At 37.9% G+C, this 7,751-nt stretch overlaps 1 protein-coding gene and 1 long non-coding RNA gene across 3 annotated transcripts in view; one reads left to right on the top strand and one right to left on the bottom strand.

Moving 5' to 3' along the window:
- LOC107754589 (neurturin) overlaps positions 1–6,580 on the bottom strand; it is a 21,508-nt gene extending 14,928 nt beyond the window's left edge. The window contains exons 1-2 of the mRNA XM_016571090.1: positions 6,394–6,580; positions 5,294–5,708 (exon numbers count right to left, since the gene is read on the bottom strand). The gene's annotated coding sequence lies outside the window, so the exon portion shown is untranslated. The remainder of the gene's footprint in view (positions 1–5,293; positions 5,709–6,393) is intronic.
- Positions 1–7,751, top strand: part of LOC107754591 (uncharacterized) — a 43,430-nt gene that overhangs the window by 19,800 nt on the left and 15,879 nt on the right. The gene's annotated exons all lie outside the window — the stretch shown is intronic.

The raw sequence follows: 7,751 nt of genomic DNA, 5'->3' as shown, positions 1-7,751 counted from the left end.
TTTTTTATTTTTTTTTTTTTATATTCATTATATATTTATTTACTGTAAAAATACACTGTAAAAAACATTGTTTTTTGAGTACGTTTTACAAGAAAATACTTTCTACTTCAAAATTTCACATTAAATTCAGTGTGTTAATTGCGTTTTTTGCAATTGTGAAATGTACTAGCAATTTCTAAACAAAAATTGTTTCAAAGTCATTTTAGCATATATTTTACTTTTTAAGGTTTTGTTGATTTGTGTTTGGCTTTGATTTATTGTGTTGTATGTAATGTTGTGTAGTGTTATTTTTGGGCGTAGTAGATGCTGTGTAGTTTGATGTATGTTTTGTATGCTGTAAACAAACCAAATATTGAAGAAATCATTGTACTTCAAAATTTCATGTTTAATTTAATGTGCTACTTGCAGTTTAATTGTGAAGTTTATTAGCAACATTTCCTGATTAAAATTGGTTTCAAAGTAAATCCGACAATTTGTTTTTTTTTTGTATATGTGCTGGTGTAGGCTGAGGTTTATTTAAAGTTTTTTTTGCTGGCTAATTAAAGTTTTGGTATTAGTAGCTCATGTGTATATATAACAAATCTGAGTACAACTTCATCTCTGTACTGTAAACAACACATTCTTGGCCATGTTAGATATAAAGATCTCAATAAAGTGTAAATGAATCTACTAAAATCTTCAATCAAACATATCACACGTTACTTGATGTTGATAGTTAATGGGATTCTCTACACCTAAAATCACCAAAACACCAGCTTATTCAAACACAATGAGCCTTCAAAAATAAAAGAAGGTTAAGAAAAAAGATCCTGCCACATTTGAAACGCTTGCTTTGATAATGTTGTTATCTAATGCAATGACATTAAGACATTTTTAAGTGTGACTAATTAGTCTAAAAGTGTCCAGATACTTTATATGGGCTTCTGTTCTGTATATGAAATGTTTGCAGCAGTTGAAGTGGGTCACTTATAAATCTGCCAGTGGTTACATAACTAGACTGCATAATCAACTATTTCAACATCTATTGTTGAAACCGTTTGCTTGCTAGTCTCTGTGTATTTAATTTTTGAATCCGTATTTAAACAAAGGAGCCGTTAGCATGCTAAGTTATCAGTTATTATGCCAATGCGTCCTATCATCTGCTGACCCTAAATGTTGCATATAAACTAAACATGATGTCACATTCGGGCTCATTTTCAAAATGTGCTATAAACATTGACAAAAGCTCTGAGCATCTGCTCTTAGAAATCGCATGTTTACTGGAAGTGTTAGTCGACAGCTGTGAAAGACACCATTTAGCATTTAGTTTGTGTATTTAGAGGTCAGCCAGTCCATGTGTGGATGCTATGTCTGAGATACAACAGCTGTCATTAACTGAACCTGTGAACGAGTGTAAAATCGGACCATAACCCTGGAACTAACACTTCTCAATACGTTACGCTGAACTATGCATATATCTGTACGAAGAGGCATTGTGCGTTCGCGGCATGCTTTCATTTTGGTGTGACAGTGTAGAGAATGGAGAATGCCTTTTCAATTATAATTCAGTTAATTGTTTACAGTGCAATTTGAGTTTAAATGTAAGTAGAATTCACATCAAGTTCAGAGAAATTCACATGACTTTAATTTTTAACTAGAACAGCAAAGTTTACCATGATAAACTTGAAAGTTTTAAAATGATTAAAAAGCCTTGAAATTTGAAGGCTTACAGGCCATAGATATTACCTTGTATAATCAGAATTGCTATTCAGTAAATTCTTGTCATTCCAATTGACCCTTCACCGGGAATTTGATTGACAGGCGAGCTGACCAATCATAACGCCGAATCTGCCATTTTGTCAGACAAAAAAACACAACAGACAGGAAGTAGATTAACGTTGGTGGACGTGAACTTGAAAAATGGTGTGTATTGACGTCTTTCGACGGTTGAAACAGAATGTAGCAACAGTAACTAAGGGGGGGCGGGTCTTTGCGAAGAGTCAAATTCAATTTTTTTCACATTTTCAAATCCCATTCCATTCAATTTCCAGGCCAGTTTAAATTCACACGCATGAATTTTGCACAACCCTAGATGCTTCAACAGGAAAAAAAAAGTGCACAATTCTAATGGTTTGTAGCTCAACTAGTGCACATGCTTCAGAACGTTGCGCCAAGGTGCTTATGCAGGTGATGTGGGTTTGAATTTGGCTTGTGGCATTTCCCGATCACATTTTCTGCTGTGTTGCGAAACTCATGAGAGTTTTGTACTGCACGAGGGTAACCATTTAGAAAGAAAAATATTTATTTTACTTTTTTTTTTTTTTGGTGAACTTCCCAAAACATTATCTTTCCATGGAGTAAAAATGGATGGTCATCATTATGTATTAAATAGTTATATGGGTCATACAGTGTTACCGTGCGAAAATAGATTCTGGCGAGGCAAGACGCACATGTTTTCTTCTCACTCTTCCCAGTCAATATCGTGTATAACGTGGGAAGAGGTTAGCGCAACGAATATTCCTCTAAAGTGTCCCATATGTTTTTCCAGAGCCAATAAATGGGAGGTGGTTTGAACCTGACCTGTTTTCCTCAATGGAATCTCTCTTATGGACAGAGTTGGATCTGCTACACAAGGATAAATATTACTCTTCTTCTGTCCAACATTTTACCTTATTTTATTTTAGGTTTGGACCTTTTGCCAATTTTATTTATATGCCGTGCAATTTAAATGCATTTCAACTCCCTTTCAAGTGTTTTATCTCTCTTTGGACAGCATTGAATTATATTCTGTGATACACAAGGGTGCTGTGTGCAAGTATCTCTTTGAAATCAGATTCAAAGTCCTCAAAGTTTCGCTAGCCTTATGTAATTCTGCCCTGTCCTCTTCTGTATCTTTTAGACCTTTTTTTTGCATTTTCTGTGCAGATTTGGAGAGGAATGTCAGCAGAATTCAGTGAAGTGGATTTATACAATGAATGGATTTTTGTGCAATGGATTTATACAACAATTCACCCAAAAAATGTCATAATTTTCTCACCATCATATCATTCCAAACCTGTATGAACACAAAAGATATTTAAAAAAATATCCTTACAAGGAACTTCAGTATGTTGTTTTCAGTGTTGTTTCTTTTCAGTTCAGCAGAAGAAAGTCATTTTTGGAGGGTGAATATTAACATTTTTTGGTGAACTATCCATGTAAAGACAGCTGAGAATATTACAATCCGTTTATTTATTTCTTTTTCATTTTCTGTGCTGATTTTGAGAGGAAAGTCTGGAGAATTCAATGGATTGGATTTATACAATGTAAAATGTGTTAAAGGGACAATTCACCTAAAAATGTTGTCATTAACTCACCCTCATATGAGCGCAAAATATATTTTTTAAAAAGTCAGAAGAAAGTCATGCAATTTTGGAATGACATGTGGATGATTTTTTTTTTTTTGGTGAAGACCGTTGGTATGGGTAGCTATATATAGTATAACCAGTTTTCCCATTGTACGCACTAAACAAACACACAGAGGACAGGGGATATGTAGTAGATTGTGAATGACAGGCATTCAGTCCTCTGGAGTTTCCGTGTGGGCCCAGCCGTGAATTCAACAATTTAGTTCTGAGGTTTGATTTGTGGTTCCACAGAGGATTTACTCCATCAGGAATTTGATATCATCATATAACCAAACTGCCCAAGGTTAAGAGCGGTCATTTCACCCGCTCTGTGTGAACGCTGTGAGTGCATTTCCTGCCATCTTTCACCCCAGTTATTTTTTGTGGTTGGTAGTAAAAATGTACCCCGTGTAGGGAAAGACTTGAACATCTGACAGGAATAAAAGCCCAGATGCACAATGGAGAGACATGCACATGTGCGTCGCTCCAGTGATCAATAGCCGAAAAGGACGTGACCTTTATATCTCCCATCCTGATTAATGCATGCAAAACCGCAATGTATTCAACATTGCTTTAATCACGTATACATGATTTAGAACTTCCAGAGTTGTTGTTTTTTGTTTGGCAACAGCTGTGTTATCAGATATTACAAATGGATAGTCAAATCTGTAAACCGTAAATCAGTTGCATCGTGGAATTTTACAGTCTGGATTGAATGCCACGAATGTTTGCTTTCGCAAGTCAATGCCAAAGTTAGCCTCAATCCAGACAGTTCTGCGTGTCGAAGAGCAGATCCGTACTCCAATAAAACCCTGGTGCTATTGTGCGTGATAGCATTTTAAACGTCCTGATGATTAGCAACTGACACACTTGAATGCAGCCTGCTCTGAGCATGTCGGAGCAGGACAGGCAGAAAAAACAAACGCACCCATCCAAGAACTTCTGTCTGGAAAAATGCGCAGGGATCAAAATGAGATGTGTCAAAGCTCAGGGTCACGTTTCGGATGGATAACGCTGCACCTGCAAGCCAATTTCGAGAGTTCCCTTTGAGGTCGAGGGGAAAGAGTGTGGACAAAAGCATCAATTTTACAGCACAGACCTTCATCAGGCTTGCAAACTAAGCCCAATTGAATCCCAGGTTATGGGAGTTGAAAGGCTCAGGTGAATAGAAGCTTAACATGCCATGCCTTTGCCACCACAAAATGCACCAGATCCCATTGACGAGTATGATTAGGTCATTGCTACAGGTCAGCTGCCAAACATCAGCCTTTCTAAATGTATGAAACAAGAGGTAACAATCACAGTGTTCAATAAGAATCTGTCCTAGTGAATATTTGCAATGCTACTGGGATGCAAAAGATTTTGTCACAAGAGTAAATGCGGATTAACCCAAAGGGAGTTCCTGAATACCAACAGATTCTCTTTGGAAACTTCTCTAACCTGGTTTACATTGAACTACCCATAAATACCTCTATATCTGGCCCTACAGAGATCCGCTTTGCAAAGGTATGGGTTCAAAAAAGACTTTGTCAAGCCTGTTGAACTCAAATGGACTGTAAGTGATGTATGGTGGCCTGAAGGTCTAGGACAGGAATCAAAGGTTCTCCTAGGGGACTTTGTTGTGGTCTAATGTAAAAAACACCAAACAGATTTCCTTTTCCTATGTAATGCATCTGATAAAACAATACAAGATCAAGATTTCCTATCAAGAGACAAATACAGACGTCTTAGTAATCTTTGAGAGGATACAACCTCCCCAAGTGCGGAAAACTTCAGCATCTTGGTTCAGTTAATGTAGCAACCTGTTTACTGATCATGATCTATGCGCTCTGGCACAGTGACGCTTCCTGAATCTGTGGCGCTCTGCAGTGTTTAACACCCCGGCTGTAAGTAGCAGCTTACTCTAACAAAAGAAGATGTGTCCTTACCAAGTGGCCAGCTAAGCCAGACTTATCAAGGTGGCGTTGTGTTGGGTTGACCTCAGGCAGCAGGAGGGGAGGGCAAATCCCTCATGCAGGCGCTAGTCCATCCACACCGTATATCCATGTAATCAGTCAACAAGAGGGCCTTCTGTGGGTTGGTTTTTCCGAATATTAAGTACTCTACCAGTGTCCTAGAGGTTCCTTCTCATGATGACTTCTCCTCCAGGCTTTTCCGATATATGTTTACATTAAAATTTCTTCCGGCCACTCTGGAGGTGGGCTCGGAATTTCCTCATCCTTTGACATAGCTGGTTACGCGAGTCCAAGACTAGTAGATTGCGGCTTTGCAATGGAAATCAGTTTGGAAATGAGCCTGCAGTCTGGGTTCAGGTGATTCCGGTCCGTTTTTAGGATTCCAGATCTGAAACACACAATCCAAATTGGCAGAAGGAACTTGGTACGACAAAGACAGCAGCATAAATTAGCATTATTTGATTCTTAATGGGGAAGCAGGTGGATGTGCAAAAACTAGCATTTTTAGGCATCTCCCATTTTCATAAAGTATTGAATCCAATTGAAATGAACAATTTTACCCAATTCCCATTAATGTTTGGTAGAATATCATATTGTTGGCTTGGTAACATGCAAACTCTAACAAAATCAGTTGCGAGTCAGGTCTCCCATGCAGAGCGCTATTTCTAGAGTTAGTTTCAATGCAGTGTTTAAAATCAATCACTTATGAGGTTCCTCTCACTTAAGATGCATATGTAGACAGTGCAGCAACTCACTAAGGTTTTGCAACAGAGCTGTTTAGTGTTTAGTGAAGCCAGGAAATTTTTGTAAACCTTTAAGGCTCTTAATTTGTTCCAGATCTTCACCGTCATGTAGGGTTTAGACCAGTGTAGAGCATAACCAAATTTAAGACTAAATGTGTCTTGGCGTTTTAGTCTAAAATTAATTTTCAGATTGTTTCCACATTCTCATTTAAGCCGTAACTCTATACTGTCTTACTGTCAATCCAAATTAAATATACAGTGAGGTTTGTCTCAAAATTGTAAGGTACTTAAAACCGACTAAGCTTATTCCTTCAGCGCTTCCAGACTTACCATGTGCCATGTGAAGCTTACAGGCTGTCCAGATCCTGGTTTTGTTGTCTTCTCATGCGAAGTCCTTTGTGCGTAAGATCCCTGCCTGTGTGTAAAGCGATGTGTGAGAGCAGGAGTTTGCGTGTGTATGTTTGTAGGGGTTTGTGCATGGAGAACTCCCCTTGGTCCCTGTCAGTCTTTCTCCTCCCTGTGTGTGAGACTCCTCCTCTACCAGCTCGCTGATCACTGGATGGGTCGGATTACCGTATAATCGCTCACACAGTCTTGGATCTCCCCCTCTCTCACTGGACGGGGCCTGAGGATGCTCAAAACCAGGGCACAATGAACAAGGGCTTTAAACACCTACTGCACACCACATGCTCAACACCTGTAATGTGGGACAATCCATATAATTCACAGTTATCCTGCCAGACAAGCTTCAGTGAGAATCACTTAACTTGTCACTCGGTCTATCTCTGGCTTTTAATTAATTTAATTGTATTTATTTTTAATTATGCACAATATTTCATTTTTTTATTTAAGATACTTTTAATATATTTTATTAATAATATTTTTACAATTATTTAATTATTCAATTATTCACTTTTTACATACAGACACTTTTGTCTTATGCGGATGCATTGCAAGAGATGCAAAAATGCAAGCTGCTCTCTGAAGGCAATTTATTTGGGGTCAAGCACCTATGAGAAATGCATTATACTTTTTATAAATATGTCCAGGATGTCCACTATTGCTCAGGGCCCGTATTCACAAAACATTTTATCTTACCACTAAGAGTTCCCCTAAATAGCAGTAAAAGTATGTTTCATACGGATTACATAATCTGAGAATATTTGTTTTCTATTTGAATTGGTTCATTTAAGAGTTTCACTCTCTATAGATATATTTTTAATGTCTGTAATAAGGCAAGCATACACGGAGTTTCAAAGTGAGGCGCTCAAGTTCACAGACCGAGACGGCAGAAATCGCATCCTGTTTGCTTTCATTATTTTACAAAACCGTGTGAGTGCACACAAATAAACATAGAGTCTTTACAGCACACTCCGCACAAACACGTGAACTGCACACTTTTTTCTAGGCTAATATTAGATTGAGCTGCCATGTAAAGTTGCTACTACATACATATTTCAGATGATAAGACATATTTGAGGTCGATGAATGTTAGGTGAGCATATGGATGTCCTGACCGATGTACTGTATTACCACAAAGACCAGCCGTTAACGATTTGTCCGTCACGGACTGCGTGATTTCGCCACTTCATGTGAAATTTTTTTTCCTCTGCGACTAATAAAATTTTGGTAATATGCATATAAACAGCCTTTTAATTAGCAGAGTAGAATAATCATGGCTGATAGTA

The sequence above is a fragment of the Sinocyclocheilus rhinocerous genome, unplaced genomic scaffold (assembly GCF_001515625.1).
Source record: "Sinocyclocheilus rhinocerous isolate Xijiao unplaced genomic scaffold, SAMN03320098_v1.1 scaffold472, whole genome shotgun sequence".
Classification (NCBI taxonomy): domain Eukaryota; kingdom Metazoa; phylum Chordata; class Actinopteri; order Cypriniformes; family Cyprinidae; genus Sinocyclocheilus; species Sinocyclocheilus rhinocerous.
Note: the sequence above shows the minus strand (reverse complement) of the source record. Positions and strands in the feature narration are given on the sequence as shown.